Source organism: Taeniopygia guttata, chromosome 3 (genome assembly GCF_048771995.1).
Source record: "Taeniopygia guttata chromosome 3, bTaeGut7.mat, whole genome shotgun sequence".
Classification (NCBI taxonomy): Eukaryota; Metazoa; Chordata; class Aves; order Passeriformes; family Estrildidae; genus Taeniopygia; species Taeniopygia guttata.
Genome location: NC_133027.1, coordinates 31,060,659 through 31,085,725, shown reverse-complemented (window position 1 = coordinate 31,085,725; position 25,067 = coordinate 31,060,659). Strand labels below are relative to the sequence as shown.

The 25,067-nt window shown below is 38.2% G+C and overlaps 1 protein-coding gene and 1 non-coding gene across 3 annotated transcripts in view; both read left to right on the top strand.

Moving 5' to 3' along the window:
* OGFRL1 (opioid growth factor receptor like 1) overlaps positions 1 to 25,067 on the top strand; it is a 79,422-nt gene that overhangs the window by 17,959 nt on the left and 36,396 nt on the right. The gene's annotated exons all lie outside the window — the stretch shown is intronic.
* On the top strand, positions 17,876 to 17,947 carry MIR30C (microRNA mir-30c). Its single transcript, NR_049037.1, has one exon. It is a non-coding gene; the product is annotated as a microRNA mir-30c (primary transcript).

Below are 25,067 nucleotides of genomic sequence, written 5' to 3'. Positions count from 1 at the left end.
CTCTTAGGGAGCAAGGTGGTACCGTTCACCTTGAATGCAACCAAAATACATACATGTACACGTTTAGAAACCAGAAGTGTAGGGTATGTTTATATATAATCCAGGCTGAAGTATAATAGTGAGGAATTAGAAAAATGACACTATGTAAGCCTAAGTGGTATTTTGTACTTTTTTCAAGGCACTATGTGCTTTGAGGATAGGTGACCATGGCTATGACCTAGTACATAGCTTCTGTGTTGGAAGAGGGAAGGCAAGGTTGCTGGCAGTGGGCAGTGTAAGGAGATGGGGGAATAGTGGGAGGCATGAAGAATGAATGTCTGGCTTAGCAAAGAAAAAAGAAAAAAACAAGCTAGTAAAGCTGAAAATGTGGAATGGACAAGCATGGGAGAAACAGTACCAAAAGCTTGAAAACAAGCGCTGCAGATAACATTTTTGAAATAATTAAATATTTTCAGTCGGTTTTCTGTGTTGAGCAGTTGAGCATGACTCTGTCAGGCAAAATATGTCACCAGTGTACCTCTGATGCATCTGATCAAAAGCATTCCTGCATGCCTCACTGACAGAGTGGAAGTAGAGCACTGACTGGCTCTGTGGGGTGTGAGTCTGTGGACAACGGCATGAGAGGGATCAGCCTTTTACTTAGGGTGTCCTAAAAAGATGTAGCTTTGTGTCTGAGAGAGGGAGACTGGACGCTTGATGTCTTCTGAAAATCAAACCTTTAGAGGATTAATTTCCATGCAGTCAGCAAAAAATGCTAATAGTTTGGGGTTGTTTCCATAAAACATGGTTGTGTTGGTTTGACCCCTAAAGAAAATTGTCAGCATCATCTTACAGCTTGTGTTGGATGGTATTTTTGAGAGGGATAGAACTTGGCTATATAAACCCAGCATGTTAAAAGTCATTTTAGAGTTCAGAGAGTTGGCTGGTCTCAGACCTGAAGTAGCTGCACTATGGGTTACTTCTAACACTGAGCATGCTCTATTGCTATGAGCTGAGGTTAACAGATCAAATTCCTAAGTTAGTCAGTCTCTGATTCATCTTTTAAATGTTGTTCCAGGTCTTCAAAGTAAGCCAAATTCTCTACAGCAACAAAGTTCCACTTCTCTGACAATACTGAACAAGTAAATAAGTCCAGCAAAATCTAAATGCTGTTTGGCAAGACAGGATAATGCTGGAAACACTTGCCAAAATTGACTTGGCAAAAGCTCTTCTGTTTTCAGTAGATTCGGAATAGAATCTGACAAGATCTCAACTCTCTCTCCATGGGAACTGTGTGACTCTCCTAAATATTCTTACTATTAGGTGGATTGTGTGTAAAGAGTATAGCTTAAGAAGCACTTGGATGCCTTTCTTGTACAGTATCCCTTATCTCCAAGATGTGAGAAATGGAATATAGCTACTTTAGCAAAATCATTCAGGTGCTTGTTAAATAAATGGGAAAGTGTGCCTGTAAATATGAAGAGGCAGTGCTTTCTGCAGTGTTTAAAACTTAGTAGTTGTTCTGTCCCAGTCTGGCCTTAGTGAAGGTCTGATTTCAGTCAGCAGAACACAGTCAGGAAGGCTTCTGGGTTAACAGCCAGCAGATTAATATCTTCCTGTGGAAACAAATCCCAGATGATGGAAGAACCAAAAAATAATCAAAATAAGTCTAGGCCTGTAGCCTCCAGTGTATTAATTTTTTTCTTCTTCAAATTTCTAGTGGTGCTTGTGGTAGCACAAATACAGATTAGATGCTTCTGTTTCAGTTTCGGATGTTTGCTGACAGTGGGGAATAAATGGTTTGGGGCATTAGTTGGATTTTCTAGGCATATGTGACAATACGGAAAATAATATTTTTACACTTTGGGCAAACAGTAAGCAGGTAAAGAAAGATAAATAGATTAAGGCAAACAGAAACACTGGGGGCAGGGGATAAATGGCAGTCTAAAGAGAGCAAGAAAACTGCCATAGAATTTGAAAATAGTCACACATCTAGTTTCCTTTTCTATTTATTACTGAGTTTTGAATTCCTGACCTGACTGAGCTGAATGTTCAGGCTGTAGCAAGATGCTGATGGTGTCACTAAAAATGCCCAAGATGGATGTTCAAAGCAATTTAAATGCTAAAAATTAGACAGGATCTCCCTCTGGAGGTCTTTAAAGGCATCTCTGTCCATGAAGGGAATTTTGTACTTTTTTTTAGGAACACTGCATCATTTATTTCCTAAACCTTGGAATTAGCCTGGATCAGGTAGTTGCCTCTATCTCAGCTTGGATGTTTAGTGGAAGCACAGAGTATGACAGAACCAGACTGGTTACTGACTGAATGGGAGAACTAACCTGTCCTGTATGAGTGAGGTTTTTACACTATACTGAAAAAAAAGTTGGTTAAGGCTGTTCATGCAGACAGATTAAACAGAAGGTTTTGGCAGAAAAGTTCTGGTCTAATGTTCTGGCAAGTGACTAAGGGATCTAGGGAAGAAATTACATCTGGCAGCTTCTTTAAAACATGGGACCCTGAAGAAGTAACTGCAAAGGCCAGATCTCTTGTGTAACTCCCAAACCATGGTAAAGAGCAGCCAGAGTATTCAAAAAGTGATAGCTATATTCTTATCAATTGTCAAAAGATTAAAGGATGCGTTCTGTTCATGATTGATGAAGGACATTTAAGTTTTATACTTTCACACTGAATTTCTATGCTATCTATATTCATAGAAGATGAAAATGTCCTCGGGGCCTGGATAGTAGCCCTCTGGTCATGTGCCTGAGCTAGTTGTCAGCTAGGATCTCTGAAGCATTGTTAAAATTGCATAATGCTGATGGATACAAGGTTTACAGGAGAGTCAACTGGAACTCAGGTGAAACTACCAGGACATTTAAGCTGACAGCAATTACTTATGTTTAGGTACTTGAATTAGACCCTAGATCTCTGCTGTAGAGTAAGCTGAATCTCTCTGTAGGCTTTTTGACTGTAGAGGACTGCATGGTTTAGGTGTCTTACTGCAAGTTTAATCCTACCCTTTGTCTTACTCTTCTTGAACCTGTAAATAGACAGGCATACCTGTTGGGATAAAACCTGTGTGTAAGAAGTTCTCAGAAGAATCAGGATTTTGCCTGAGAATGTCAAAATAGTGTATTTTTTAATAGATCCATGTTACATTGTGGTGAAGTGTTGACAATGCTCAGAGATAATCTGGCATTTCATTCCTAGAGTAAGTCTCTTTGCCCTTGTATAAGTCTTTCAGGGTTTAGTATGGCTTCTCTTCTCTTTGAAACTATATTGTCCTTCCTGTCTGTTGACTAATCCACGTGGATGTTTTTCTGTAGCTCTGTGCAGAACATGTGGGGGCTTTGTAAAGTTGCTAACACTTGTGTTTGTTCTCTGCTGTCTGACAGCCTTAAGACAGGAAGCTAAAGGGTTTCAATTTCAAGATGGATCAAGTGGAGCATATTGGAAACCTGTAAACAAGAAGTCTGATCTCCCCTCTTTTTCCCCTTAAGTCTGCACCATAGCAACTATCTATACAGAAGGATTTCGTGGCTCATATGAGGAAATCTGTAAAGAAGCCTTGTTGTTCCTTTGTTCATTTCTATCACAAAAATATTTTATACAAGTATATCTGGTGCTGTCCTGGAAGGTTGGGTGTTTCATTCCTGGGAGGAACTGATTGCAGATAGCAGCTTTGTTAAAAGATTTTTTTTTTTCTGTTACGTTTCCTTCCATGTCAGTATACTGAGCTTAAAATCCAATTGTAAAGGAGATGAAAACCCATAGTGAAAAAAGCACGCAAGTTTCCTCATCTGAGCATTCTCCTCCTCATGAGGAAGTTCTGTAGGTTTTTCACATTAGTAAAATGGAATTAAAGTGGTAGCTTTAGAAAAAGGAGAACGTGAGTGTTTCACTACAGGGTTTGAATAATTAAACATTTTTGCCCCAGATATTTTGCAGTTGCTGCTTATGAGAGCAGTGCTTTTTTGAAATGTTTTGAATCTACTGTCAGTATCACTGCTGTAAGACTGGTTCAGCCCTAATACTGCCAAGTGGACATACAATTGAGGGGAAGAAGGTGTAAGTGCTTCTCTTAGGACGCAGACAAAAAGCTGCAAGCATGTAATAAAGGTATGAAAATCATCTTCCTTTCACTAGTGTTGGCTGGACCCAGGTCTAAGCCTGTCTACCACTTTTCTCTGGTTATATATGTCAGTTTTCTCCACTGCCAACTGGATGTTTGATGTGAGTGAAGGTGGTTGCACAGCAGGCCTGAAGCCTCGGCACTCTCCTTGAGATGCACAGAATTTGCCTTGTGTTCACAAGTGCTTATTGTCTACAGCTCCTCTTGACTATGTAAGTGTAGTCATTTACTCATAGCTAAAACAGATTTAAAATATTTCTAGAAAGGATATTGGTGCTTTAAGTCCTTCAGACTTCTGGCACTTAGTCTCTGACGTCTTGGGACATGGGTGATTAGACTTGGTCGTATCATTGTCAGTGCTTCTCTTGCAGAGAAATTTTCTGAACTGATGGCAGACTACACTTGCTGGGTATATTGACTTAAAGGTACTTTTCTATGCATTCTCCTCCATGAAAGCTATAGAACCAGAAAAGGCTCCTAATTGCATCTGTAGAACGTCTGCCGTCTGTTTTGGATTCTGGTGAGGTATTTTTCTTCCTAGAGATTCGGCAGTTCCTAGAAGAACATGTACAGTTAGAGCACTTTTGCCTTAGAAGTGAGTAGTTTTGAACTTTTTGAAGATGTTTCTGTGGTTGCAGCAAACCTTTTATGTTGTGTGAAGTAGAAACAGGATGTGCTAAAATTGCATCATGAACTAAAATCAGAGTTGTGACATCCATCATATATTGAGAAATAGTTTGCACTGAATTTCTTGAACTCACTTATGGAGTATCTTGCAGAATATCAGTTTTCTACTGAAAAGAACATCTGAAGATATATATCCTTTATTTTTCAATATAAGCATTAAATCATCACTTTGATTTGATTGCATTTTGGCTTATGTTGCTAGTAGTCTTTAATTTGCTGGAATGGATTTGTGGAACCAGTTTAATCCTCTTAGCAGAGAAATATCAGATGGTGGGACAAACATTTCTTTGAGCTGACCAAAAATGTAACTAATGTGTCTTGAATGCAGTTATGCTTTGAGGCTAGTGTATATATTACAGGCTAGTAGTATATATTACAGGTTTTAACTGTGGTTTATATCTGCTCTTATTTTAAGCCTCCAGACACTTTAAACAAGGAGTGAAATATTTGCATTTTAGAAAATGAGGTGTGTGCTTTCAGATCTATACATTTTCACAGAAATGACTGTTAAATAAATTGTAAGGCAGAAGATTTGTGTCAATTTTTTACCTTTCAAAAAAATTCAAAGACACGTGATGTAAAATTGAACATAATTTAATCTTCACTCCCACATTTACCACTTCAGAATTAAGGACTTTCTTGTTTAAAAAATTAAAATCTGAACCCGACTGAACTTTGAATTTCCTCTTTGGTTCCTGTTTTAGCATGTCTTGGCACTGCTCTTGTGTTGGCGGGAGGTGTCACTTTGCTGAGCTCTAGGGAACAAAGTTTCCTTGCATGAGCAGCATCAGGACAGATTTTTTGTTATTGAGAGGGTGTATATATTACTATGCTTCTAAAATTTGGGTTTTGGCCTCTGCTGAAGTGTCTAATTGTGATGACAGAATAATTTCTAATACCCTCCCGTGGTAACCTCAGTGCAGTTTGTGCAACCTGCTGGGGCTCTGAGCAGGCAAAGGTCAGTTGCTGCAGCCTCAAAGAGAAAGTAGAGTATGTCTAGCTAGAAACATAAGTCAGGCTAGGAGGGAAAGTAGGCATCATGGCTTTTTAATCACCATCATGAGGTGTTCTCACTATTTTACATAGCCTCCTAACAAACCTAAAGCCTGTGTACCACTTGCCATCAGCCCTCGTTGGGTTTGTGTTCGGCACAGAAGGTAAAATCAGGATGTTCCTGAACTCTGCCGAACACATCAGTTCCCTCAGTAGGACTCGTAGAATTGCAGTGCTGGTAAAAAATATTTCTAGAAAGGAAGTACCAGAGCTGCTTTCTTCTCCCTTTAATACTTGGCAGGCTTTCTCTTGGCTTGGTCAGGATGTAGTATGGGGTCTGTCTGAAACAACTAGCTGATTGCCCTCATTTTTTGCCAGAAAGGGCACAGGCAGAACTGTATGCAGTTACTTTATTTAAATAAATTGTATTTTACCTTATTATTTTCCTATGCAACAGGTTAGATTTCCTGGGAGTTTAAGATTTGTGAAAGAAAATTAAGGCTCTGTCCACTGTTTGGTTGGGTCTAGAAAAGGTTCCTTGCCAACTAGGTTTTCTGAGAAGTTGCCTGCTTATTTTTGTACAGAGAGAAGTTCTGGATGTGAGTAGCACCATTCCATGTTAGCACGATTCACAGCCCTGAAGAGGGGAACAGGATGAGATTTTGCAGCTTCAATGTGGGAGGCATTGGGCACAGAAACTTTTAAAGATATTTCTGCTGCCAAGCCATTTGCTTAAAAAATTCTTGTACTGGAGCCTGTCTCTGCCCTTATCTTATGCAGCTGACCCTCAAGTTTCTTCCTTCCTGCTTCTTGGATGGAGCCTGGATTTTCATATTTTCTCTAACTGACACTTCTTTGCCTCTTGCTTCATATCAGCTGTGTCTCTCATAGCCACCAGGCAGGTTGTAGGACTGGAAGCGAGGTAGAAACAAGAAAAAAAGTGGTGCCTTTTTCTCTTGTGCCTGTTTGCCCTGTATTATACACTGACCATATGATGTTACAAGTTTGATTTGTTGGCAAAATGCATGCTGAGAGCAGCTTTTTGCTCCTTTCCTGTGTTAGTAACTGTGAGATTGAAACCACTTAAATTACCAGATGGACTGGGTTTTCCAAAGGTTATAATTCTCATGAACTCTGTGAAAATTAAAGTTTATATTTATATATCCTACCCTTGGATTATAGTTTTCTGTATTTATTTGTTTAAGTACAGGGTACAGCATGTACTATTTGATGTACTATTTTTGATGATCATTGTATTGTTCCACTTCCTTAAAATAAATAAAATAAAAATAGACTAATACTTAGCAGCATGCTAAGTGGTGAAAGGTTGATACTAATTAAATAAGGTTGTCAAAGTCCATGTAGGAATAATTACAGATGGTCCAGAACTTTTGTAAATACTTTAGGTACTCTGCCTTTCTATTTTCACAAAGTTTAAGTAGTCTGAAGTTTTTCAGTGCATTTTAAAAAAATAAATCCCACAAGAAAAGTGTTCCTTTATTTTATACTGATATGACTTAGTTCCCACATGTGCACATGTGGAAGTTAGGCAGCAAGAGGACAAGTGGGGATGGAAATATAGATCTGCTGCTAAATTGGTACCTCTCAGTTCCTTTGTTCAGCATTAGATTTCCTTTAACCACAGTAAAATGATGTGTTTTTTCAGGAAGCCTCCATGTGAAATAGCTAAAAAAGGTATCACCATTTGACTAATGCTTAATTTACTAGTTTTTCATGGAAATAAAGTACTGCTGCATCCGAATCTGTCCTATCGGTGATGTTGCTGTTTCTGTAAACACTGTCTGTGGGCTGGCTCCAGGACTCTGTTTGTTCAGAGCTTGAGTTGGGAGACTCCCTTCCAACAGAGGAAATGGGACGATGTGTTAAGCTTTCACTGGAGATTGTTCACTTCCACAGAAGCTATATCCTCTGCAGGAAAACAGAGCTTGGATCCCTGCCATAGCGTGTCGGTGATGTTAACGAGTAGGAGAAGCTGTGCCTGCTTCAGCAGCAGTCTGCTAATTCAGAGAAGGGGTTAGAGAACAAAGTGGAGTTTGATGAAATTTAAATGTGACACTTAATCCTGTTAGCACACAGAGGGAAAAGTTTTTTGTTCCGTGGAGGGGAAGGAGAGGAGCTATTGAATTTACCTGAAATCTATGCATCAGGAAGAACCATATCAAATGGAATCTGGGTCCATGCCTTGTTTCAAGTACATCATCTTTGCCAAACAGAAACCTCAGCTGAGTTTCTGTACAACTGAAGCCCTGCTTGTTTTCAACCTGCAGCAACTGTTGTTTAATACAGATGAGCAACTTGATCTTCTTTGGGTTGCTCACATACCACAGTGATGAGCCTTACTGAAATACTACAAAAGAAGTTTTAAGTTTACTGCCTGTTAAGGAGAAAAAGTATGCTCAGGTGGAACTTTTTCTACTGTCTTCAGGGTCAAATGGTGATTTTATTGCTTAAAAAAAAGAAAAAGATTTGTTCAATTTCAGCATAGCTGCTTCAAGTAATGCCTATTCTTTTCTCTCAAATTTTACTTTGACGTTGCTAATTAGTCAGCCTTAGCCAAAAATTGGTTAAATGACTGCATAAGTTGTCAGTCAGATATTCAGTGTGACTGCAGCATGTGGTGGTGCTGAGCACTGTGACTTCTTTGTAGTCCCTGGCACAGTTCTGGGTCACAGTGTGTACATGAACCTACCCCTGCATGGGTGGATCATGGGGTGAGGCAGCACTGGTGGGACTGGTACATGTAGACAGTGTGAAGAGGAGGACTCTGAGGGAGGCTGTGATGGTGGAAATGCCATTTCTGTTAAGACACAATGAAGAAGAAAGCATGAATGAGCTATAATAGAAGCTGTAATGTGGAGTGCCAAGTCTGTCCTCATGTGATACTGGAGGTAGAGAAAAAGGCTTACTAAAGGGCAGGGAAGGTTGCAGATCTTGATAGGCCTAGACCATGACAATAGCTGTTGTTTGATTCAGCTGAGAAGGGACAGGTGGCTCTAGACGATATAAACATTCTTAGAGTAGTCTTTCTGGGAGTAATTTTCTAAATCTATTCTAGTCACAGCAAGACTTTTGCCTTTCTTTAGTGGACAGTGTCATGTTAAAGTGAACCTGGAAAACAAAGAGTTGCCTGGATGAGCTGGAAATGTAAGGATCAGTTAAAAGGACTTCAGTTTAGATTTTATGCATAAATAATCTGCAAGCCTGGGTGTTCGGCTAGATCTGTGGCATTGCAAATATTAATTATGTGTTAGACTTAGCAGGAATATTTTTCTTGAAGTGTTGGAGAGATGAAGAAAGATTTCATGTGTGCCATTGGACACAGAGTCCAATGGCAGTTTTCTGGACCATGTTCACAAGGGGAACAGGTGTTTTTTTTTTAAGAAGTAAACCACCCACACTGCATGTGCAGAAGAGCTTTTAAGGATCTCCACTCTAGAAACAAATGGAATATTTTCTGGTAAGGAAGGAAGGAGGAGGGTAGCAGAATAGAAGACCTGGTTCTAGACTGTCATAGAAAAGATTGGCAACTCAAAATACACAGGGATGGAATAGTGCAAATATCTTTGGACTTTGGCAAGAGTACTGTTTGCTACGTTAACCTGAAGAAGATCTGGGATGGAAATAGGAAAGTGAAACTTAAGGCAACTACTCTGCTTAAAGAAGAAATGGAGATCTGGGTATTTAAAGAAGAATTGAGTCATCTAAGAGAGGCAAAATAATTAAAGGATAAAAATTCCCTAACAAGATATACTTTGCCATTAACCTTATTTTTAAGTCCTTGAAAAGGGGATGTCTTTAAAAACAAATGAGCCAACATTAATATTTTAACATGGTTATAGTAGCCACAAGACACTAGCAATAGGAAATGCTTCCTGCATGGCTTAATTCTTACTTGTGAATGCAATAGAACTCTTAAGCCAGCATTGGCAAGAAAAATTAAATGTACAAGTATTTCAAGCATAGTGCCAAATATTATTCCTGCTTGTCCATGTAGAAATGACAGCATTTCAGGCTGGCAATTTCCCCTTTTTAAAAGCATCTTTGACTTGAACTTTTTTCATTGAGGAAAAAAATGCCTCCACCATTCTCCATCTGCACGGGCATGCCCATACTGCCATGTAACTATTGAAATGCCAGACTCTTTCAAAGCCTCACAGCTTGAATGCCATTTGCCATAGTGCATTCAGCAGCAGAGCCAACTGCTTGGTGGGTGTAAAGGACATGCTAGAAGATAGCTGCACATCATTTAGGTAACGCAGAGAAGAATCCAAAAATCCCTTTGATACTCAAGGGTGAACTTGAAAGATTTTAGGAAATTAAGTTGTGCTAAATAGTAACTGACTGTAAGTTTCTTTCCACTCAAGTTTTGTTGCTGATGTGAACTTTCAGTAACTTTTAAGTGCATCTTTGCAGTTTTGCTTCTGCAGAATCTGAAATTCTTTGTGTTCTTCAAACTTGGATTTTTAAAGAGTTACATTTCTTGGGTGAAAGGAGCCAGCTATTCTATTATTCTGGCATAGTGTGCAAGCTGGCTGTTGAGTCATGTACTCTTGATGCTGGTAATGTTCTTGAGATTTCCTGAATAGACAGTAACTGGAATAGTACTTATCATCTGGACATAGCAAACTTGGTGTGAGCAAGTGGCACGTGTAAAACTGAGACACTTGGGTTTAGTTTTCTGCATGTTTTGAATGCAAAAAATGGGGGGAAAATTACTTGCAGAAGAACTGTTGAAGAAACAAGTGTTTACGTGTAGGGAATTTGAGGGAGGGAAGCTAACAGAGAGAAATGATGAGCCTCAAGGGTCCTTGTTACAATTAGAGCCAAGACTCAGAAATTAAAAAATCCAATTTAGAGAGTGCACATAAATTACCTCTTGTTTTAACCTGACAAAGACATTCAGTTGTATGGAACAAAATAGGAATTGTGAAAGGTTTCCTAATGAAACTCAAATGCAAGGTGAAACATGCTTATAGTTTTTCTATTTAATTAAGCACTTAGGTCTGCAACAACCCTTGCCTTTCCTCTTGAGTCAGTGGTTAGGCTCCTCCAGGAGAAAGTTTTGAGACTACAAAGCTCACCTGAATTGAAGGGAGGTCCAAGGCTTAGTTTAGGTATGAAATTAAGAGGTGCTCCACTTTAAGTGGTTTGAGGGTTTCCTGTGAAGAGATTTATTTCACATTCTTTTTTTTTTTTTTTTTGCATTTGCTGCTGCTCAACTTAACTTGCTGGCAGTTTGTACTCCATATCCACTTCAAAATTACATGGCTTTCAGGATCCTGCCTCTCTGCTTTTTATTTCTCTTTTTCATATTAATATCCCAAGTTGTCGAGCTATATATGTTAACAAAAAAAAAAAAAAAAAGCTCTATTTCTATTGCTGTCTCGATTTTATTCAACCTGAGATACGAAACTGTACAAAGGAAATCCAAGAGTGTGGTATGGTTAAAACTGAAGCTGAAACCTCAGAGCTGTGCTGAAATGGCCCTATAAGGCAAGAAAGATATTTCAGTAAGTTCTTTTCCAAACCATTGGCCTAAAAAGTTAATTTTTTGTTTATGGTTTTTAACTCACCAAGTTTCTATTAATTACATAGTTTTAAAAGTTTTTTGCATTGGACTTCAGAAAATGCACTGAGTTGATTCCATTTAGTAAGAAAATAAGAGATTTTGTAAGACAGTGCAATAAGCCAGTATTAAAATTAGAAACATTTGTTATATTACTCTTATGCAAGCAAATTTTCCTGATGTAAATTTCCACAGGTCAATGTATGCTGTTTTGCTTACCTGAATATTTCTCACAAAACGGAAATCATGATATCACTAACATTTAGTAGGTCTATGCCAAGCAAAACTTCTAAGTTAGGTTTCTTAGTCACTTAACAGTTCTCCTCTTGATTTCTACAGTTTCTGGTGTTCTCTTAATACATATTTTTGCTTCAAAGTAAAACTTGTTAATTGTGGTAGGACAAGAAGCTCAATCTATAAACTCGCAAAGCTGAAAATTCTTGCTGAGACTAAATAATATAGATTATGTTTGGTGTGGGAGGATGGGTGGTTTCTTTCCTTTTTTGATTGTTTTCTAACCTGTGCACTAATGGTCTGAAGTAAGGCCTGCTCTTTAGCCTGTGAAACCTCTCTAGTTAATAGCTTTAGTAGTGAAGTTTGTAACTGAATTTGGATGTGGAGCAGAAAAAATGTTTATATGCCGTGTCTTGCTGAAACTAATTTCTATCATCAAGAAATCATAGATTTATATATTTATTTGCATGAAGAAGTTCGATAAAATCTGCTGTTAGAAGTTTCAAAGCAAAATCACCTCAGCCAGGGATGCTCCAGAAACTCTTTCCTTTGAAACTCTTGTAAAAAATCAGAGATGGGGAGAATGTGGAGAGAGCCTGTGCTGTAGCACAAGGACAGACATGGTAATGCTTGTTTTGCAGAAAAGCTTTATTTAGCTTAGCAACCTCATTGCTAAATATTCCCTGTCACTTTGCAGTATAATCTAAGGAGACAAAGGCTATTTAGGAACAGAGGGAATGTGAATGTGTGGGGCCAAGACTCATTGCTAGAGAATCTGATGAGCATGAGAGAGGAGGGCACTGAATCTTAATAATAGATTATTTAGTGTCAAGCTGGTTCTTGTCCTGAGGCAATAGAAGTTTAGGCCTATTCTTATAGTTTCCTTGGGTTTTGTCCATGTTGTTAATGTGCATATGAGATTTTTCATGTGTGATTTTTTTCCAGTCAGGATTTGTGGAAGGGCTGGATTTGTGTACCTGTACAGTTGGGGGGAATGTTAAATAAATATCCTTATCAGCCTGGAGTAGGGGGTTGTACTAGCAATTCTCTAGGCTGTACTGACATCTGGTGGCAGTTTATGTATTTGTAAAGTATTTGAAATACTTTTCATTCAAAGATGGGCCAGTTAATTCCCTGTCTAGAATATGCCTGCTTATGTATTTTGGGCTATTCCTCTTTATTTTGTGGCTTGTGTGTGGTGGCTATTCTTTTCCCACCATCTTGCTTCTGACTCTCAGAGGCAGAAAGTTTAAAATTGTTGAAACTAATCTTTCTTTCACCTAGTTTAAGTATTGACTTTCTTTTCAGATTGTTTTTGTGAATCTTATAGCAGTTATATGGAAAAGGAAACTTTTTTTTTCCTTTTCCTTCAAATAGTTGCAGGGCTCATGAAGAAAATGAATGGAATAGTTTTCTTTCTTTGAAGCTGAAAGGAGAGCTGAAGGAGAGCCTTGAGATCTACCTCCATTTTTAGGTCTTCCCTATCAGACAGAGTCTCCAGGGCTCCTCTTTACATACCTATATATAAAAATACATGTTTCTGAAGTGGAACATGTTTAAGATGGGTAAAAAACAGAAATCACTGTGATGGACTTGAAGTAATCTTAGAAACATGCCAGGTTTTTTGGGTGGGTTTTTTTTTTTTTTGTTTGGGTTGTTTTTTGGGGTTTTTTGGGGGGTTTTTTGTTTGTTTGTTTTGGTGGTTTTTTTTTTTTGTTTTTTTTTTGTTGTTTTTTTTTTTTTGAGAAAGCTGTTAGCAAATTATTGTTACCAGGATTAAAAGGTATTCACTGAAACTGTGTGGCCTTCCAGGAGCAGGCAGGTGAGAAAGAAATCTTGGCAATTTTGACAGAAATTGTTCCTCATGTAGGAGAACAGCAGTAGTTAGAGGTTTATGTAGTTTTTGTGGTTACCACACAGAGATGGAGACATAGGAAGAGAATTCCAGCAGACTCTAGCTAAGCTCTAAGGATGTCTGACACTGTGACTGCTCCTTCCCAAGTCCAAATATAAATTCTTTCTTCAAACTGACACAGCTATTACGCTGTGTACTAGCTGCTTCTTGAGGGGTGGCTGATCAGTGAAAGAGGTAAGTTGGGAATATCTCCAAATATAAAGACTACACAGTCTCCAGAATTCCACCATGCAAAGAACGAAGAGTTTTAAATAGCTTGCAATCTTCCCTGAGCCTGCTCCTTATTAAGTTGTCTGTATTCAGTAGGGGGATTCAGCACAAATATTTTGCCCCTCAAGTGGAACACTGCAGGTGGGTCAGGTAAGCCTCTATATAGGCAGGTTAGCCTTCCCTGTGTACATTATGGATTTTGAGGAAGGTTTTGAGACAGTTTTGAATTTTTATAAAAGCCATTGTAAGAGGCCTTCCTACGTAAATAGTGTGTCATTAGTTTTGCTAATGGCATAATATTTATAATGTTCAGGGATATTTGACCCCATTTTAATGTGTGCTTTATGCAGAGAAGAATGATTAGCTTTTTTAGAGGGACACAAGTACACAGAAGGTGGCATAAAGTCAGCTCATCTTACAAGCCTGTAAGGAAGTTAAACCTTGCACTATATATAATTTTCTCCCTGTTTGCAGAAAGAAATAATTTTTATTTATTTTATGGTCCTCTGCTGCTGGGTGATGTAATTGAGTGGTTCAGGCTGTAGCAAGTATTCTCTAAAGTGAGCAGTGAGTAATTTGTGCATATTGGCACCCAACTTACTGTCATTACCAGAAATTAAACATTTAACTTGCTACAAAGGGAAGAGAATATGTTTTCTTTTCACTCCTTCCCTTTTGTGCTTAGTTGTAAAATGAAAACAAATTAATGACAACAGTTTCTTTATAGTGTGGCATTTACTGGGCAACTCACAGTCTTTTCTTTCCAGGTGATGGCAGGGTATTGCTTTAGGTTTGAGTTGTTGTACTGCATTCTTTCAGCATCTGCTTCTAAATTAACTGTACTACATTTTACAATCATGTCCCTCAGGTGTAAGAGAGTGAAGCCAAGGGATGGAGAGCAGGTTTTAGGATCAGGTAAATAACTCTTTCACTAACGCTTTGCCTCTTGGAGATCTGGGGGAGAAAGCTTTTTTTGTAATACTTAATCCTTCCTTTTGAGATAGCTTTGCTGAGACCATGATCACTTGCGTGGCTATTGGTGCAGGTACTGCCTTCCCTTGGGTCCTTCAGGGGAAGGATTTTAGCCTAGCTTTGTGCAAGGCTTGCTGGCAGATCAGCAGCTGTATTTCTTAGACACCTACAGAAGGACATGCTTTGCAGTGGAAGCTGTGGCAGACAGGTTGCTGTATCTGGGTGTCTAGACACAGATAAGGAACTGTGCCCAGTACGTGGTAGGCATCTCTCTTGACAGGAGGGTAATGATATATGTAGCTTCTTATGCTCCCCAAGTACATCACATTAGATGCATCTTTGACTACATAAATATTAGTAAAAAGGGAGCATCTGTAACAATTTGGAAATCAAAGGCAGTCAAGTGGTAGGAATACAGTGGACCTATGTTTAAAGTCTTCATTTAATTGCTGTCATAGTCTTCTGTCATTTGTTTTAAATGTAGGCCCTTTAGAATAGGAATTACTGTATCGAGTATAAATGAAGTTCTTGCCAGAAGATTTCCTTAAATTGTTTGAAGTTATCTGGTGCACCTTTCAGAGGAACATCTGAAATATATATGCAAAACCGACTTTTAAAGTATTAAGTCACTTGTCTTGTTCGTTTAAATGCTAAAGCTGAAGAATATATAATAAGTAACAAAAGTATTTGGATTCCATGAGACCATAATATGTTACTTAGTTTTTATTCTGATTTTTCTTGTTCTGAAACTCCAGATTCTTTTTGCTTCACGTGTTTTGAGTATTTCCTTATCACTGCATCATTTGCCTTGACAAGTTTTCTTTTCTGTGAGCTGATAGTATGTTTCCTGTTATAGCATTGGCTCTCACAATTTCTTAGGTATGAGGCCTACAGCTCCAGTAATTCATAGGCTTATTTTGAAAGCAGACTTTTTTTTCTGCTATAGACAGTTCGGGTGTTTTTTTCCTTCTGCTTACTTTATAGCAAATAAAATATCTTTTTTTTTTTGAACTTATATGGTTGTGTCGGTTTTTTTTGTATTGGAGGCATACTAGTTTATTAGGAAAGGGGTAATTTTTTTGTTCCATAGAAATCATCATAGCCCTTACAGGATCAAAATAGGGTCTGTTAGCAAAAGAAATATCAGACACGTGTCAACTAAAGATTGAGTGTTCTTTGGAAAATTCCATCAGAGACTACCACAATATTATTTTTCAGCTTTCTTTTGTAAAGAGCTGAAGTGCCTTCTGGAAATCATACTTAATCTGCAAAACCTTGAATGAGAAATGTAAGGTGTCTTGCAGCACTTCATGTGGGATTTCAAAACTGGCTCTGCCTTGAGGAAGACCTGGGACTAGATTATCTACTGCGATGTGTACACCTGGATTATTCTGTGATCTTCTAATTTTCCTTGTTCTGAGAGAGCAGCTCCATGATTTTATTTTTGCACTTTATGCTTTTGTTTCTACTGCTGGGTTCATTGTTGAGCCAATGCCAAGCTGTTTCTTGCAGGGCTACCTGACAATCTGATTGGTGTGGCTGCTTGATTGAAGATAGGGATTTTCCTCTTCTATTGTATGCCCTAGAGAGACCCCACAGACCCCACTGACATGTAAAATTGGTGAAGTTAGGAAAATTGCATCTTCTTAGTGCAGAACTAGCATAGGTTGTTTAACTGCTGACCAGAGAGATGATTTATTGAGGACACACAGCTCAAGAAAGAAAACTTTTAATTCTTACAACTTGTGCTGCCTTTGCCCTTGCAGTCTGTATTCTTATATAGCAGACTAGAAGGTAAAGATGATCTGTGCCTTCAGATCTATTTCAACTTTTGAGCCTCCTGCACATCTCTAGGCCTCCTTATGAATGGTCAAGCAATGGACAATTACACAGTCCCCTTCTTTCCCCTCTTGCTGCTGCTGTGTTTCCTGACAAATTGATTCCCTCCAGGCACTGGCTTTTAGATATCTATCCTGATTTTTAGAAGCACTGGAATGATATGTAGATAATGGTTGAGGAGAAAACAATATAGTTACTTTGGTCCAAATGAAACATACTTCATGCCCACAGAGCAGCTGTTTCCTCAGAAAGCTGGCCAATATACTGTGCTATAAATGGTGTTCATATGATGATGAGTACTGTACTGGTATTGGGGCAACCCTTCTATGGGTTGTGCACTCAGCTAAAGCTCCTCTACCTTTTCAATAGCAGATTCACATTTTTTAAAGTACATTGTTGTGCTTCTGTAACACAATTCAGGTCCCTCATCACTTGAATATTTTTTTGCACATGCTTTGTTTTTTAAAGCAAGAGCTATTAATAATCTTGTCCCAAAATTTTTCTTATGTTGTACTTAAACCTGTTTAAATGGAATCTTTTTCTCATCTGAGGATTTTGACTTTTGTTCTACATGAGAATTTTTTTTTCTGATTGTATTTTTAAAATTTTTTTTTGTTTGAGTGATTTTCCTCTTAGAGGTGATGCCTTCAAGGAAACTGAATACTTAAAATGTTTCTGAGTGGAAAGTACAATGTCAAATGTACCTAGACTGCTGTTAACGGACACATGTTATTATTTAACCAAATTCTTCAATTTACCAAGCTACTATTCTAAAGGTATTTAAAAGTATTATTTTCCTCGCAGCATTCAAAAGTGTCCCTGAACCGTCATTCCTCTGTTAATTAAAAATAAGCTAGATAGTGTAGGTATTTTGTGAGCCAGCACTCTAAATATCACTTTTAAATTTTGTTAAAAGCTTCCAATCCTTAGGAAATTACATGATGGCTCTTACTTGTAGAATGCAAAGACCATTTTTCTGCTATGTGCACCCATTAAAATGGTGAATTGTCTTGTTTTCTGCAGGCACAACTTCAGAACATGCAAGAATACCTTGGAGTGAACTGGCAGTAAGCCTTGCAGTACCACGGTGGCAATAATACTGGCTGTCCTCTGGAGATGCTGAAGCTCAGCCTTATTGTGAACTTCTTTCTTAGACCCTCCAACTTGTTCACGAAGGACTTAACACTGATTTGGATTCTTATGGTCATGGGTATGGATTTTTTCCTCCCATTAATTGACATCTGCATGTTTCAAGCAGTCAGTGATGAAGTCAGTAATAGATCTTCTGGCATTCGGTGTGTTCTTGGGAGCTCTGAGTGACAGGTATTGTAAACATCCTACACTCTCAGCTGTGGAAACTAAGAAAGCTGGGAGAAGGCTGTTTACTCTCTCTGCCTTGGAAATCGTCTGGAGGACAAGGATGGAATATTATGTTGATTGTATTTCTGACAGCCTGTATTTCATACTTTATATTATGGTGTCAGTAAACAAATTATGTCATTACATCACATCATCAACGTCTTGTGTTCAGACCAAAGTCAGAAGGGCCTTATGATATGCTTCAGCTGTACTGGTGGCTGGAGGGAAACCTAAATAGTAGCAATACTGCGATACTTCCATCCGTAAGCAGTGATTAAAAAAGGCTTGTCACACTGTTTGTTTATAGGTAGTGATACATGAAAGTTGCATTGTGGACATCCTCAAAGTGACACATCAGTATTGTATTTAATCAAAATCGCCCTTAAATGGTTGGTACTTTTTTCTAAGATCTACTCAATTCTCGTTTTCTACCCAAAAGAGCTAGAAACAGAGGTTAGAAGACTAAAAGATTGTAGAGGAATTCAAATTTCAGTTTCTTTTCAAAGAAAATCAGAGGTTTCAGCATCAATTCCAACTCTAAAGTAAATTAGGGTACAAAGGTCTTATACCTTAATGTTTTCCACTTGGTGTTCCCTACCACTTGCTCCCCAGACTGTATTATGCTTTGTGCTTTCTCCTGGCAATCTTTCGCTTTCTCCTTGTGTTTCTTTCATTCTGTATGCTGTAAGCCAACTAGAACTCAATTTAAATGTAGAATAAGCTGAAAAAATAATTTTCCTTTTAAATCTAATATCCTGCTGGCATGGTCCTAAATACTCTTAAAGTGAGTCTTGCAGCTTTTCTTAAGCAGGCAGAAAGAATGTTGTTTCCCTCTTTTCACTTTTTCCTTGTTTATGGGGAAGGGGCACCTTTTGTGTGCTCAAAGATCACTGTCTAGTTTCTTTTGCAATGCATTCTTATGTTTTCAGATCCTGCTGCTTCAGCTTTTTAGAAAAGACATTTAAATATAAAATCTTTGAAATAAGGGCTTTTAGAAGAGTTTAAGTTTCAGGGCTTGGAAAGGGGTGGGAGTGGAAAGAAAACAGGTAAGAGAATGTGTAAGGATTTGAAGTAGTACTTACACAAAATGGACAAAAAAGGAATTCCAACTTTTATGCATAACTTTAAAAAGTCAGTTATTTGAAGTAAGAATTGCTTCTCAGGCTCTGGCTTGCTTTCCTATTGGAAGAAGCAGTAAGAGGAAAAGCCAGGGTCACAGTGCCGTAGTGAAGGACTAAATTGATGAGTAAAAAGACTTATGATTTGTGTAGTAATTTCCAAGAAAAGCAGAATTAATCCCTGAAAATGATTGCTTTAAGGAGCTGTTAGCTGTTCAGACTAGTCAGACGATAGGGGGTAGCATTTCCTAAAATACACATGGTTCCCTTGGCAGAGAGAGATTTCTGGGGATGATGGAGCACAGTTGTTTCCTTCACTGCATCACAATACTGATTGTAGACTATGCTGTCTGGGAAAGACAACCTCCTGAAGGAGGTAACTTCCTGAATTTCTGAGATGTGGGTTTGTATATTATTTTTATGTCGGCATTCTTTGGGTTTGGAGTCATTATTTTGTATCAATTGAAAATACTTCTCTATATTTAATATTACTTATTTGTGCATTGAATAATGAAATTTCATCTTCAGTTTCATCAGTATAAGACTCCAATACTCCCAACTTTGTTGTACATTTTTTCTGGCTTTCGTACTGACATGATTTGTTTAAACTGCAAACTAATTCAGTGACTTGACCTTACTGGAAACTAAATAAGCAAAACATCTTTTATGTAGATCAGCTGCTTACTCCACCATTGTCCAGTGGCCTCAAATGCTACTGAAAGTCCTAGTTCCTTCAAATACAGTCACTTTCCTGAAGAAGAAAAACAGCATTTATTTTGAATAGTTTATGTAGTCCTAAAACAACAAAATAGTGAAATTACAGGATTTTGAATATTTTAAATTAAATTATTCTGTTGATGCTGTCTGAACACAATTGCAAGCATCGTGCTAAAATAAATTCAGATGAAATTGTTTTAATGGAAACATTTCATTCTTTGAACTTCATTTATGCTTCTCCTTAAAAGATTGGTTGGTAAAGTCTAACTAAATTGTGTTGCTAAAAGGGAGCAACTGGTAGTCTTGCTATCTCTGGACCTTTAATTGTTAAGGCATCTTCTGATGTACCTGCACCATACTGAGCACTGTATAAATTGCATCATTTCTAGATCACAGAGGTTTTTTCCCTCTGAGGTATTGCTTGCCAAGCTAAAGGCAAACATTATGTCTTTTTCTCTTGTTAATCCCATACTTCAAAGAGTTGAAGATTCTTTCCAGTCTATCAATTAAATACCGAGTTTTTCCATTGTGGAAAAAAATGTAACAGGGCTGTTTCAAAAGCCTGTTGCCAGTAATGAGTTTTGGATTTGGTCCATGGAGAGGTAATCTGGATAGCTACCACCACAAGTCATCTCTGGGAAGTTGCTGATTGTAGGCATGGCTTTTTTTCTTGAAGGGTGGTTCTGCCAAGATGCAAAAAGGGCTTGTTGCAAGTGATTCTTGGCACCACCCTGGACAATATTAATCCTGCCTGTTATGGTCAACATGCCACATTGACTGTGTTTCTATTATTTGGTTTTTTTGTTATGAGGAAAAGGACAGTTCTTGTTATCATGTTTCTAAACTTTTGCTTTGGTTTGTTTGGATTTTTAAGCTACATTTTTGGTTATGTAGTCCTTCAAGGTAACCATCAAACATCCATTACATTTGGTAATATAGGGAGTAACCGTGGGAAGAAAGGAAAAATGTATGGGAGTACTCAGGCAGAGCTGTTGCTTGTACTGAGATTGCAACCTGAACTTGAGATTTACAAGTGAAATATTAGAAAAATATTGTATTAAAAGTTTCAAAGAGCTGCTGGTGAGGGAAATGAGAGGTGAAAGGGGACAAGAGGTAATTGACTTGTCATCCAAATGATGAAAAGTAATGTTGATTTTAAGTGTAAACACTTCCTTGATTATGCAGTGAAAGAAAGCTGTAATTTCCCTTAATGCTTGTACAGAAGTCAAGTTCTGTTTTATGCAGTAAATCTCACTGTCACTGATTCTAATTCAGGACAGGAGAATTTAAAAATCTATGACAAGCTATTCTACTTTGAAGACCTCTACCAAAATTGAAAAAGAAAAAAGTGTTTGCTTTGAATGAAGAAAAAGAAAACCACATTATGTGGACTTCAATCATAATTGCCCTAAAATGAGAGACGGAGTTCTAGATCTGAGTTTTCTCTGTGCTGTGATTGAGATAAAACATGTTAAAGTGACTGTCCTTCTGCAAAATGCAAACAGGTGTGGAACATCTGCAGTACAAATATTCATTCATATGCAAACAAATGTTTTAACAGCTTAAAAATACATTAGCTGAAAATCTGATCAAACACTTTGTTTGATTCAGGTTTTATTCAAAATCAGGTTCAGTTTTAAAAAAAACTTTCTAAGTAAACTGATTTAATCAAATAGAATGCCAAAGCTGAAGTTTCTGTTACTCTTGTGAAGATTTTGGTTCTTGTCAGTTCTGGGTTCCATCCAAGACCTACTTAGCTATAGTTAAGCTGTTGTTTCCTTGTTTTTGACCTTTGGTTTTAAGGATGTTAGCATGAATTAAATGAAAACATGCTTTTCTAGCAAACACTTTATAGAATAAACAAACTTCAGCTGAGCAGTGCAGTCTATAACTACAAAACTGAGGTCTTGCTTATTTTAAATAGTGTAATATGATAGCTAAATTATACCTTATGTAACTCTTCAAAAAGGAGAAAAGAGTGAGGCTGTATTGCATAAGTCATATGTTAGCAATGCTGACTCTACTTTACAAGAAGATCCAGTTTTATTCCTGCTTAAGTTAATAGGGGATTTTTGTTTGCTGCCTTGGTGCTGTTACTAAATTGTTAAAATAATACTGCAGAGAGCTGGGCTCTAATCCTGGTTTTAGAGAGACTCCCCGCTTTCTCCATAAAAAGGATGACCTCTGTGAAGACAGAACCCCATGTTGTTCATCAATTGCAATAAAGCATGTTTTTTAAAATTATGCCCTCTCAAGCTGGTTTGTCTCATTGTGTTCCAGCTTTTCCTGTGATTTAGATTGCATTACCTGCTTGTTTTGCTAGGGGAGCAGAAAGGATGTTACAGACCTAATGCAGGGTTATTGTAAAGGCTGCTGAGAGCTCCTCCTTGTGTTTCTGTTGTGATGCTGTGTCCTCCAGGGGATGAGAAGAGGGCATACAGAACTTCTAGTGGTTTAGAGTGTGTGCTTGTAGGGCAGCCACAGTTTGTACTGGCCAGCTGAGGGAGTGAGATCTGCCCCGTTCTGGCCCCATGGAAATTGGCTCCAAGCCATCCTCACCCCGCTTTGAGACCCTGGGTATATTTTTAGCTATGGGAGTGTCCAGCTGACCTTGTTTCATTATTCAGTTTATAAGGAATACACTGGGTATTGTCATCAACCAAGGATTTCTGGGCTTTCCATCATCTGAAGGCTGCATTTCTCCAGTTGTTTCTATATAGCCTACAGCATCTGCTGGCTCAGGTGTTTTGAAAAAGTGCTGCAAAAATAACTCAGCTCTGATGGGCAAAGAATAGGTTGATGTTGACAAATGAAATAATTTCAGGATCTATGAAATTTATGTTCTGTAGCTTGGCTAGAAATATTTGGCTCTGTATAGCTATGAGCTTTGTAGATAGATGAACTTTGTGCAACTTGCCTGTCTTGCAAAGTTGTTGAAGGACATTGGGATGCCACCTGATTTTATGCTTAGTTCACAAAGTACAGATATGCACAGTGGTAATTTTTTTTCTTGTATGTGACCATACTCACATCATAAATATTAATGGAGCTGCTAATTAAGTTCTTGCTGCTTGACTGTGCTGAGTTTAATATGAAGTATTTAAAAGATGTGTAGATGTGGCACTTGGAGACATGGTTTAGTACTGGAATTGGCAGTGTTAGGTTTATGGTTGGACTTGATGACATTAAAGGTCTTTCTAACCTAAATAATTCAATGATCCTAGGACTCTAATTGATTAAAAGCTACAATATGCTTTGTGCCTGCATGAAAGAGCAAATCAAATCTAAATTGAGATAGATCATGTTTTACTGCCTTGGGGTAATTGTGTGTAACATAAAGCTTTTAAATTAGTAGTGACAAACCTAGTAGTCTCCTTTGCCACTCAGAGCAGGTGTGTGTCACAGGATATAGATTTGCAAAAGCAGGAGTGACCAAATTTGTTCATTCTTTGCTGAAGTCCTGACATTCATGAGAAGTCCCACAGTTACTCGTGTCAGGTTGATTCCTGGGGACCCTGGCCCTTTGGATCCCTGGAAGGGGCTCTTCAGAGGGTGTCTATTACCTACTTTCCCTGTTGAAAGTGAGACTATCAGCTGCCTTTTGTGATTAGCCTTGCTGAAGTTTGCATTATATAAAAAATCTTAGCAGGTAACCAGAGGGGAGCTTGGTGACTCTGTGTCTCGAGTGACAAGCTCTACTGCTAAGACAGATCTATTTTCTGATACTTCCAGTGGCCAGCCTTACTCTGACAGTGCCTTTTCACCTATACTTAAAGGTTTTTCCTCTCCTGCAGAGGTGGGGGAGTGTCTTAGGCCAAATGCTCTTCAGTGAGACTTTGCTGTCCTTTAGTTTGGAGATTTGGTTAGAGCTATGAGAACTTGCCGTGTCACATGGCTTAGAATAGGAGAGGAGCAGGACTGAAACTCAGAAAACAAAAGTAGATGGATTGAAAATAACTGGTAAGATTTTTCTATTAATTGCTGAACTTTTCCAAGAGGGGGAGAAAAAACCCATCAGAAATTAGGAGTATTAAAGACAAATTGATGTCTGAACTGTCAGTTCAGGAAACACCAGAGATAAACTGAATGGAAGGTTTTCCCCTAAGGTCTCCATGAAATTTCTAAAGATAAATCTAAATGGAGAACAGCATGGATTTACATCCTTCTCTACAGGAACAGAATAATTATTTGCAGCCAGAAAGGAAACTCCAGGTTCTTGGCAGAAAGAGGTCTGGCACAGAGACTTGAACTGAGTTAAAGTCTTTTAGGAGCAAGTGTAAGGTTGTTATACATACAATAGAACAAATTTGTTCAAATGCAGAGGTGGGAGATGAAAAGTGTTGCTTCATACTTGAAAATACATATACATTGATTTGGTTTGAGTATGTCTGCATGCTCAAATGTAGTATGCCAAATGCACTGTTTACTGTAAGCAAGGTAATTACCTTTAAAGGAATATAATATATTCCCATTTACAATTGCAGTATGCAATATAAAAACAAGACTTATTTTGAGTATTGTAACAAAATGCCATTTCTATTTCGCACTTCAATCTGAAATGACAGGAAAAGTAGATGCTGCTATCATCATCTCCCAGTTTAAGCAATCTGAAAAAAGTATGTGGATTTTAGGTGCACAAAAGTTCACAATGATTTCTTGATTGCTATGGGAAGTAGTTCTGGGTTTTGGTTTGTTGGGTGGATTTTTTATATTTTGGTGTTGTGTTTGGGTGTTTGGATGTTTTGTTTTATATTTTTTCCTTTTTTAGTAGATCATAGTGTTCTTTTGATCTATTTGATATTGCTGGAATCATTTAAAGCAGCATTAGGCTGGTTTTACTGCCTTCCTCTCTCTCTCTCTCTCTCTCTCACTCTCTCTCTCTCTCTCTCTTTCTCTCGTCTGTATTTGTGCCTAGGGAAGCAGGAAGAGTAAGGATTTTGATTGAAGATTTCTGTGCTTTGCAGAGATTTTTGGTGAGGCCTTTGCAGGCTTTTGTGGGTGGGTACTAAACCAGCGATTAGTTCTGCAGTATGTGAGAGAGTGAGTCACAGACTGTGTGCTCTGAGGCTTGTACAGAGCAAGACCCAGCCAGGTAGCAGCAGTAGACTGGGCTCTGCTTCCTCAAAGCCTTCCCCTCTGAGACCCTTGCTAAACTCAAAAGAAACTTCACAGGACTGTCCAAATTGATTTCTCTTCAGATTAACCAGAAATATGGAAAAATGCATATGGCTGTCACCAGTAGGAATAGTTCACATGGCTTAGCAATCTAGGGCTTTTCAGTTGTCTGCTCTTCTAAAGAGGATTTGAACTGAGACCTTTGTGGCC